The sequence below is a fragment of the Pseudorasbora parva genome, chromosome 23 (genome assembly GCF_024679245.1).
Source record: "Pseudorasbora parva isolate DD20220531a chromosome 23, ASM2467924v1, whole genome shotgun sequence".
NCBI classification, from domain to species: domain Eukaryota; kingdom Metazoa; phylum Chordata; class Actinopteri; order Cypriniformes; family Gobionidae; genus Pseudorasbora; species Pseudorasbora parva.
Genome location: NC_090194.1, coordinates 33,973,451 through 33,985,225, shown reverse-complemented (window position 1 = coordinate 33,985,225; position 11,775 = coordinate 33,973,451).

Here is an 11,775-nt window from a genome sequence, read left to right as displayed (position 1 = left end):
AGTTGGTGACATGCAACTCTTAATTTGTGGTTAGGTTGATAGATTTGATGGGTTCATATATTTCATTTTAAACAGCATTTATCATTTTTTTTTTTTAATTTATGCATATCATTTATGGTTGTCAATAATAGCAGTTTTTTGGTGCTGAGAATCTCGAAATTGATTCTGAATAATTCAGATTGCTTTAATTTATTTATTTCAAAATGTTTTGTTGTACATTGTTGATAGTTTTCATACTTGTGTGCAAGGAAAATTAAGGGCTTTACACAACAGCCTTTATGATGCAGAAGCCACTTTAGTTTTTGATGCTGAATATATTATTCAGCTTTTGTTATTTATTTCAGAAATCCTTGTGATATATTCAGTTTGCGCTGTTCTGACTTTAATAAAAGTGTTTAAAAATTACTTTAAGTCAGTTTTGTGTTTGTATACACCATAACACATAAAAGGGCATTAATGGGAACGTTAAAGAATGTTCTTTAAAAAAAAGTAACTAAAAAGTTACTTTTAACAGTAATGCATTACTTTTTGGAGCAAGTAATCAACAAAGTAATTGAGTTACTTTTTAAATGAAGTAACTAGTAACTGTAACTAGTTACTATTTCTTAGTAACTAGCACAACACTGGTGGTCCGATCAAACAGACAAATTGCAAGTTAATGCTGGTTCTGATAGAAAGGTGTCAGAATACTCAGAGCATCAGTTTGTTGCGTATGAGGCTGCGTAGCCGCAGACCAGTCAGGGTGCCCATGCTGACCCCTGACCTCTGTCCACCGCCGAAAGCACCAACAGTGGCATCAGAACTGGACCATGGGGCAATGGAAGAAGGTGGCCTGGTCTGATGAATCACGTTTTCTTTTACATCACGTGGATGTCCAGGTGCGTGTGCGTCTCTTACCTGGGGAACACATGGCCCCAGGATGCACTATGGGAAGAAGGCAAGCCGGCGGAGCCAGTGTGATGCTTTGGGCAATGTTCTGCTGGGAAACCTTGGGTCCTCCATCCATGTGGATGTTACTTTGACACGTACCACCTACCTAAGCATTGTTGCAGACCATCTACACCCTTTCATGGAAACGGTATTCCCTGGTGGCTGTGGCTCTTCCAGCAGGATAATGCTCCTGACACAAAGCACAAATAGTTGGTTGGAGGAAAACAATCCAATCGAGTATCTGTGGGATGTGCTGAACAATCAAGTCCGATCCATGGAGGCCCAACCTTGCAACTTACCAATCATGGCCTCCTAATAATCCCCATCCACTGAATTGGCTCCATCACCCTCTCTCCTCTCCACCTATCGCTGGTGTGTGGTGAGTGCACTGGCGCCGTTGTACTGTGGCTGCCGTCACATCACCCAAGTGGAGCTGCCCACTGGTGGGGGTTGATGAGAGATCCCTGACATGAGTGTGAAGCGCTTTGGGTGTACAGTAGTTCATATGAAAGCGCTGTATAAATGCCTCGTTCATTCATTCAACATGGCAACATGCACACAGGCATGATAATACTTCACATATTTACAAGTTATTAATACACTTCAATATCATTAATTTAACATATTTTGAGCATTATCACACATCTGTGTAGTTCATAAATATTAATGTTTGTAGATTAGACATGTTCTCACGGGAGCAGTGAATGGATTCAATCATTCTGAATGAAGAGGGTTTTATGCATCAGCTGCATGTCTCCAATGCAAAGGTCATATCTCAGTGATTCTTGAGGTGAACGCTCTCACTCTCACCCTAGTGCACTTTCTAGTGCACACTACACTGAGCAGAAGTCTCAGTTCTGATGATGCAATTACACCTTCACAGCAGCTTTATGGTCCATCCAAAGCCTGAATCACCTCCTGTCTGATGTGGTTTTGGTTCAGGGTCTTTTACGATGTGCCAGCCACACTATATGAGCAGTTAAAGGGTAAGTTCAGCCGAAATTGATCATTCCGTCACCCTTTACTCACCCTCATGTTGTTCTCAACCTACACGACTTTCTTCCTTCTGTGAAAGAACAAAAGGAGAAATTTAGCAGAATGCTCCCACTATAGTTTGCATCATTAATAAGGTGTATATTGAATTTCATCTTATAAGTCTAAAGGTGGGATTGAATTTACCGTTGCTCGGTGAAGTCTGGAAGCTTCGTGCGAGGGTGTTTTTTTCATGTTAAATGTCCAACAATTGCTGTATGGGTTTGTTCACATATTTTTTTTTTCTTGCTTTTGGGATGTGATCTAAATATTCATGGCTTGAAATAGAGTGGTCATAGAGAGCCTAACAGCAGTTAGCATCACACAGTTTCACTTAACAAAAACCCAACAGGATTTTGGATCATCGCTAAAACAAGCTCCATGATTTAAAAAAATTGGTACTTACACATTTTGTCCATTAAGTTTATTTTAATAGATGAACACAACTTTTATTCATTTTGATGCCTAAATGCAGTCGCCAGAAGTGAAAGGCTAAAGGTAGACTATAAATGAGCTACACCATGCTCAACATCACCTTCTGACAATTCTATCGGTTATCATCTCAAAACAGAACGTTTGAGTTAGACTAGTTTATAAGAGCATAATTATGAGCATAATGAGTAAGCCCTATTTGAAACCCCCCCAAATGACCTACTACTTCCAGCGAGATTCTGAAGTGTGCTTTCGATGGACACTTTACTATCCCATGAGGCCACAGAAAGAGGATTTATGAATGGCAGTGAAATGACGCAACTTACACTGGTAGGTCACAATGATAATGATGACATGGCATGTATAGTATGTCAGGATTACATTCCTACTATACAGAACATATATTTTGAATGGTCACAGAGTAAGATTGAATATAAATGTAGTACCTACTCAGACACTATGCGCCTTCAGATGCACCATATGTTTCTACAGGAACCGGGGCTTCTAACGGCAGCTGCAGTGACTTGACCAATTGCTGATTGGCTCTTTTCTTTAGAAGGCGGGACTTATTCCACCATATTGCGCGTTGCACTTTCTCCCATTCACAGTATATTCAGTGATATAGCTGTGTTCAGCGGTCAGGTGGTACCAAGTGTGCCACACAAGTCCTGAAAAGTGAAGCTAAAGCATTTTGAACATCCCCTGGTGGCTAGATGCAGTATAGGTCATGAAACACACCCTGTCAACGTGATTGACAGCTGTGCTTGAAAATGAGTCTGCAGGAACTTGAGATTGAGCAGATTCTGGCTTCAAACGACGTAATTGGCAACAACCGCTTAATTTTTCTACAGTAGAAGGAAGTTGAGACGTGCCGTTCCTCTTTTTTTACAGTCTGTGTAGTACAAATATGAGCACAGAAAATTCCCGGCTTACAAGTTTTAATTATCAGCTCTAATGCTGCGTTCACACAGAATGCAAATTGATTTCCATGTTAAAGGGTTAGGTCACCCAAAAACAATTATTATTTACTCACCCTCTACTCATCTGTATATACTCAGGTGTATATGACATTCAGAGTTATATAAAAAAAGTCCTGGCTAATCCAAGCTTTATAATGGCAGTGATTGAAGTCCATAAAAGTCTATTCAACATATAACTGCTCCACACGGCTCCGGGGGTTAATAAAGACCTTCTGAAGTGAATCGATGCGTCTGAAAGAAGAATGCCATATAGAATGAGGGTGAGTAAAACATGGGATAATTAAAATTTTTGGGTGAACTATCCCTTTAAGTTAATGTAAAGTAAGGGGTATTGTACACCCAGCCCGTTGTTACTGCAGAATAATCCCAGACAAAGTGATCAGGATCTAGCATCACTCTGAAGGGGTTTATTCTGCTATAACAACCGGCTGGTTGTACATTATCCCGCTTATTACAAGGCTACTAGTCTCAAGTAAATTAGACACAAAATATTGTCTTGAGATTAAATATTTAATTAGCTCTTCCGCACAGAAAAACAGTTCCAAACTGCTTTCAGCCTTTATCTATTGCTGAAGATTTGTTTGACTGTTGAAAGGGTTAGTTCACCCAAAAATGAAACTAAGCCTATTGCTTATTCACCCTCAAGTCATCATAGGTGTATATGACATTCTTGTTTCAGACCAATACAATCGGAGTTATATTTAAAAACTCCAGGCTAACGTTAATCCCAGCAGTAGTTGTAGCTGTAGTTGAAGTCCATAAAATGCAGCTGTCCGTCAAATAACGTGCTCCACGTGGGCCTTCTCGTTCAATGCGTTTGTATAAGAAAAAGATCCATAATTAAAAAGTTATAAAGTAAACCCTTGAAGTCTTCCATTGTAACCCATGGCGGTTAAGTATTTAACAGCCACAGGATGGCGCCAGAGAGTCAACAACAGTGTTAAGCATAGCCGTAGTACCGGTCAAGATAACTCCCGGATGAGTGGTATGTTATTCAATTTTGGCAGTTGTTATCTGGGAATAACATACTCCTGGAATGTGCGATTGACCAATCAGAATCAAGTATTTCACAGAGCCATGTAATAAGACGCATTAACGCACGTCTGGAGGTCCTGATAGATGCATTTAGCATGGGGCGATGGATGGACGAGATATCGCCTTTGGGGCTTTTTGTGGATGGTAAAACCAGTACTGATTACCAGGGCCCCAAGAGGAGAGAGTGCCCTTAAAAACTCTGTGAAATATTTTATTTTACCTGGATATTTTCATTTCCTAATTAAATTACATAATGAATGTCAGATGAAATATAAATTTAGTGTATTGGCTGATTTTTTACATTTTGTATATCTAAGGTCTCACAGTCCCACCCCTTGCTAATGCGCCAAAGGTTTAGTCCATCTGCACGCATTTTGTTTATGCTAGTTAGTTGAGCATCTGGTGGAGAGCAAACTTCTGCTGTAGAAATGTCTCTCAAAGAAAGCTAAATCAGGCCACCAAAAAAAGAAAGAAAAGACAGTTGAAGGAAAGAAAACAAAATAAGGGGAAACAATTGCTGATTTCTTTTCAATGAACAGTGATCACAAACTAGAACACAAAATCTATAGTGCTAAACTGCTTGAATATCTCTATGATCGTTAGTGCTAAAAATGAACTGAGACATGCCATTGTTGACAAGTCCCCCCCCCCCCCCCAATAATTAGAAATGGCCAAATTGTCCACCCCAATATTTGAAATTCTTGACCTGCTCTCCTGCAATCCATTACATAACTCTCTATATGTTAGGATGAAAAAAAGTTTTTTAGTTTGGTCTGCTTGGTCTAACGGCACTTGTCAATGTAAGAATGATTGCTATAGCCAATCAAATCAAAGTAGGCGGGGTTTCACACAGTCTTCACACAGACAAGCACGTCAATATATTGCTTAATGCTTTTGTGGGGACTCTATTCTTTCCCGTGAAATCACAAAACAAAATGTGTCCATGTTCTTAATATACAATCATTGTACATCTTTGAAAAAAAAACTAAACTAAACTAAAAATCCAAAAAAACTAAAAAAACGAAATGAGGGTGGAATCTGTAACTTTCGACATGGTTTACAAATCCGATTCCAAAAAAGTTACAAATTGTGAATAAAAACAGAAATACAATGATGTGGAAGTTTCAAATGTCAATATTCTATTCAGAATACAACACAGATGACATATCAAATGTTTAAACTGAGAAATGTATTTTTTTTTTTAAATATGTTGATTTTAAATTTCATGGCATCAACACATCTCACAAAAAATGGGACAAGGCCCTGTTTTCCACTGTGTGTCATCCCCTCTTCTTTTTATAACAGTCTGCAAACGTCTGGAGACTGAGGAGACCAGTTGCTCAAGTTTAGGAATAGAAATGTTGTCCCATTCTTGTCTAATACAGGCTTCTAGTTGCTCAACTGTCTTAGGTCTTCTTTGTTACATCTTCCTCTTTATGATGCGCCAAATGTTTTCTATGGCTGAAAGATCTGGACTGCAGGCTGGCCATTTCAGTGCCGGATCCTTCTTCTACACAGCCATGATGTTGTAATTGTTGCAGCATGTTGTCTGGCATTGTCATGTTGGAAAATGCAAGATCTTCCCTGAAAGAGACGACGTCTGGATGGGAGCATATGTTATTCTAGAACTTGAATATACGTTTCAGCATTGATGGTGCCTTTCCAGATGTGTAAGCTGCCCGCGCCACACACACTCATGCAACCCCATACCATCACAGATGCAGGCTTCAGAACTGAGCGCTGATAAAAACTTGGGTTGTCCTCTTTAGTCCGGATGACATGGCGTCCCAGTTTTCCAAAAAGAACTTCAAATTTTGATTCGTCTGACCACAGAACAGTTTTCCACTTTGCCACAGTCCCTTTTAAATTAACCTATGCCCTGAGAAAACACCTGCGCTTCTGGATCATGTTTAGAAAATGGCTTCTTTTTTGACCTATAGAGTTTTAGCCGGCAATGGCAAATGGAACAGTGAATTGTGTTCACCGACAATGTTTTCTGGAAGTATTCCTGAGCCCATGTTGTGATTTCCATTACAGTAGCATTCCTGTATGGGATGAAGGGCCGTCTAAGGGCCCGAAGATCACGGACATCCAGTATGGTTTTCCAGCATTGACCCTTACACACAGAGATTGTACTAGATTCTCTGAATCTTTGGATATCATGCACTGTAGATGATGACAACTTCAAACTCTTTGCAATGTTTCTCTGAGAAACTCCTTTCTGATATTGCTCCTCTATTTTTCGCCGCAGTATTGGGGGAATTGGTGATCCTCTGCCCATCTTGACTCCTGAGAGACACTGCCACTCTGACCGGCTCTTTTTATACCCAATCATGTCTTTTGACCTAAGAATTTGCAAATTGGTCCTCCAGCTGTTCCTTATATGTACTTTTAACTTGTCCAGCCTCTTATTGCTGCCTGTCCCAACTTTTTGGGAATGTGTAGCTCTCATGAAATCCAAAATGAGCGAATAATTGGCATGACATTTCAAAATGTCTTACTTTTAACATTTGATATGTTATCTATATTCTATTGTGAATAAAATAAGTTTGAGATTTTTAAATTATTACATTCCTTTTTTATTTCACAATTTGTACAGTGTCCCAACTTTTTTGTACAAAAACTCTATTACCAGACATAAACTGGGGCAGGCCCATCCAGAGTCACTCATTCAACAGATATTGGCAGTGAGCAGTGATATGGAGTTATATCGTTATAAGACGCTTCAACATTTTGAAGATGCACGAGTGGATTCAAAACGTTCAAGCGTCAAACTAGAGGCGATAGAAGCGAATTTGACACTCCATTCGCGCCCAGTGTGACTGCAGCATAAGAAAGGACATGAACGCTTATTACAAGTTGAAATCTTGTAATTATGGTAACGACAGCATGGCGTGAACTCACTTTAGAAACACTATTGTTCAGTAAATATGTGTGGAAGCTAGTTTCCACCACAGAATAAAAAATAAAAAAGGTAATTGTGATTTTAATTACTTTTTATCTTACAATTCCGACTTTTTTTCTCACAATCCCAAATTTATATCTCACAAATCTTAGAAAAAAAAAGAAATATAAACTCACAATTGTGAGGAACATGTAAAATTGCCTTTATCATTTTTTTTTTTAATTTTCATGATGGAAACAAGCTTTCACAAATATAAGAAAGATCCCAGTGTCTTAAAAAAAAGTAAATAAACCAATAATACTGTGTGTCTTCAGAAGAACGAGTCACTACTATCTTGACCACTTCATAGTGTGGAAAAGAGCAGCGTAAACACAATGAAGTCTTGCGTTCCATACTAATGGAGCGACTGATGACAGGATGTTCATATCTGAAGGACGGTGAGGACCTGGACTATGTTTGATAGTGTGAGCACTGCATTCTGGGAGGACTGCTGCTCCTGAAGGGGTTTTGTTCACGTTGTCTTTAAGCGGAGCAGATGAAGTTCCCTGAAAGCCTGTGTGCTTATCTGCTGTGTCAGGGCACCGGATGATTTCAGCTGTGGAGGCGGCTGCAGTCGACAGCGTCTGCTGGCTCGAGGAAGAAACTGTACAGCCGCAAGACTGGCCTGCTGCTTTAAAGCACAACCCTACAGACGATGTGCTGTGATGGCATGTAATATATTCATTTAACACAAACGATGGAGCACCATATAGAGAAAACACTTACAGGAAGTGTTATCTACAGAAAAGAGGTAGATATATCTAGCTTTATAAGTTCTTTTGTAAGAAATATCACATGAAATTTACAAAACACGCCTACTGATTAAATCAAGAAACAAAATCCAATATACAAAATGACTGGGCAAGCCATGAAAATATCAATAAATCTTTTAAACTATTCAGAAATTGCTTGATTAGTACACATTTAATTGTAAACATTTCTCCCAAGATTTAGTATTATTAATATTATCGTTGCTTGATATTTATAATAGTTTCAAGAATTTTAAAATCATTTTTGTTTACCTAATTTGAAGTCTTTTGAGCTATTTGTATTTTATATTTAATTTGACAATTACAATAATTTAATATTTTAAAATATATTATAATATTCAATATTATTTTTAATATGATATGGTATATTCAACAATTAATATAATTATACTATATTTAAATAAATATTTAATATATCATATGTTCAATAGCATATATTAAATGTTATATATCATATCAAATATTATAATAAAGTTTTTTTTAGACTTTGATACATTTTTGTTTCCCTCAATGAAAATCTTTTTTTCATATTTAAAATGTATAAAATATATCATATTATATATATATATATATATATATATATATATATATATATATATATATACCTCATTGTATGTATGTATGTATGTATGTATGTATGTATGTATGTATGTATGTATGTATGTATGTATGTATGTATGTATACACACACACACACACACACACACACACACACACACACACACACACATATATATATCATCCTCAACCTCACTGGCAGGATTTTATTCATTTAAAATATATCATAACATACATATTAAATGTTGTATATTGTAAAAAATATAATATATATTTTATATTTAAATTGATGATGAATCATTTGTCAAGATTGATTGATATATTGTTCTTACAATTTTTTTTTAGACTTTTAGAATTTTTGTTTCCATCATTTGGTAGTTTTTTGCTAGATTTTACAATTAATAAATAAAATACACTTTATATCATATTCAAAATCATATACAATACTTACAAAACTGCAATACTGCATTTAATGTTATATTGAATATTAGATCTATTGTAATATATTAAACATAATGTACATTATATAATTTTTTAAAATGTAATATACAATATAAATAAATTCAAATAGAATCAGTCCTAGCTTTAAAAGTCCTTAAATTGAAACGAGAAAAAAAAATCTAATATTATTCAGTGAAGAACTTTATGAACAAAGTTATGAAACATACTTATTAATGTCAGCGTAACCGTGAGCCATATTCATCCTGTGTGCGTGTCCATCGTTGACCTTCACCGCTGGACCTTCTGTTTCAGAGATCTAAATGAAGTGAAATGGACAGAGATGTTAAAATATTCCATCTGGATCCTTTAAACTGCAATTTTAATGAGTCCAAGAATTTTACAACTCTGCACAACTTGAAATGAAGTGCGAGCGTGGCTTTACTTTTAGCAGCACTAGCTTCCTGCTAAGCTGTGGAGTCAGTGTTTTACGAGGCTACTGTAGCCCGCGTTCATGAATTTGCACCGTATGTTTGTGGGGAACTAAATTAATTGCCGTGGCTCGAGTGAAGAGATCAGGGAGTTTCACCTTCATTCTGAGGCCTTTACGCCAGCTGTGGAGGAGCAAACACCATTTCTACTCGTGATTTTATATCTATAAACTCTGTTTTGCTGGCAACAGCAAAAGTTTCGACTCTCAGGGGCCACTGTACAGTTTTACCATTAACTTTGTGAATATAAATATCTTTGTGGCTATGCAAAAGTTAACATGAACGATTTGGATCAGAGCGTCGCTAGGAAAGCAGAGTGATGGCTTGCTAATCAAACGATAATCCTGAAGGACTTCAGACCCTAGAGACCCATTAACACCCCTTTTTTCTTGATCCATCAAATGTTTAATAAGATTTGAAGACTCTTAGCACCTCTCGTGTGATCATGACCTTTCTGACAATGTTTGACGGTGGATGGACGGTCATGTAATTGATACTGTGACACACATGGCTCAAAGGCCTTTTAATATTTTTCTACACGGCCGACGTGTTAGTTAGCGGTGAACGGAATAACACTCTGGTGTAAACTGAATAATGTCAGATGTTTAAATGTTTTTGTGTAGAAAATTAATTAACTTAACATGCAAGAATGACATACATCACCCTGAGATTGTAAGTAAACAACTGGATTTTCATATTTTATGAAAATGAAAACAAGACGTTTGACTAATTAGAACAAACAAATCCTACAAATATTACAGCGGTGGCCATTTATTTCAGAAAGGTTTTCTTTATTCTAGCTCATGATTTCATTCTTAATGGCTCAGATACCGCACAGATTGGGTCAAGGGTTACTTGTGTACAGGATCAATAAATTGACCATCAAGCGATCCGTAAGAGGATGATCATTTGTTCAGATGAGAGCAGCTCTTGCCCGGTTAAGTGCAGGCTTAAGGCTGACTGTTATCCACCTACAGAAAGCACATCGGCAGTGGGGCGGCAGTGGCTCAGTGGTTCATGTAGGTTGTCTACAAACCAGAAGGTTGGTGGTTCAATCCCCGGTTCCACTTGACCAAGTGTCGAAGTGTCCATGAGCAAGACACCTAACCCCAGCTGCTCCCGACGAGCTGGATGGCGCCTTACATGGCTGACATCGCCGTCGGTGTATGAATGGGTGAATGTGAGGCAAAAATGTAAAGCGCTTTGGATAAAAGCGCTATATAAATGCAGTCCATTTACATCATGTCCAAGGTTAGGAAGTGACACTTTCACAGCCTCATCAATGGTGTGAACGTTTGGTTCGTTCCAGATTTCACTGTTAACTTTGATCCGGGCACACGGGAGATTGTCTAACTGGTGATTAGCTTTTGAATTTGAATGTAGGGAAATGGAATGAATTGCAATTCAAAGAAACTCATACGGCTGTCATTTTTAACTAGACAAACCATGTTTATCAAGTCTGGTTTGAATTATTTTAAATAAATGCAAAAGACATCAAATGTTGGAAGTTTGTAGATTGGATAGATGGACAGATGGAAAGATTGGATGGATGGATGGATGGACTGAAAGAAAGATTGGATGCAGGCTGCAACTATTTTGATACCAGTTTGGTAGGTAGTTGGTAGACTATTTTTTCGATTAATTGATTAAAGCTACACTGTGTAACTTTTTTAGTTTATTCTTAGCTAAAAACACTTTGTTCATTCAAAAATGTATGTGCTCATTAATGTATATTTACTTCTTTCAAGTAATAAAGTATTCTTGTAAGTTTATAATATGCCATTGAAAATACATACGGGTGAGGGGTTCGAATGCCGGTCGCCATGTTGCTCCTCCATCTCGAAAGTACATTAGCCAAAGAGGGACATACCCGTAAATTCAAGCTTCGCCTTTCGCGTTTAAAACACTCGATGGCACCGTGTCGAATGTGAAGAGGGGGATTGCCATGTTCCACGAAATCAGAATTGAGAGGAACAGAATCTAAAATTCACTGGATGGTCATATACCTTTACACCAGATGGGGGAAAATATCACACAGTGTAGCTTTAAGACAAAACACCCCATTCCACATCCTGTCCACATGCTGTCCTTCACACGAACGTGTCACCTGAGTGCTATGAACACATATAAAGTGAATATACCTTACAAAAAATAACCATTGTTTT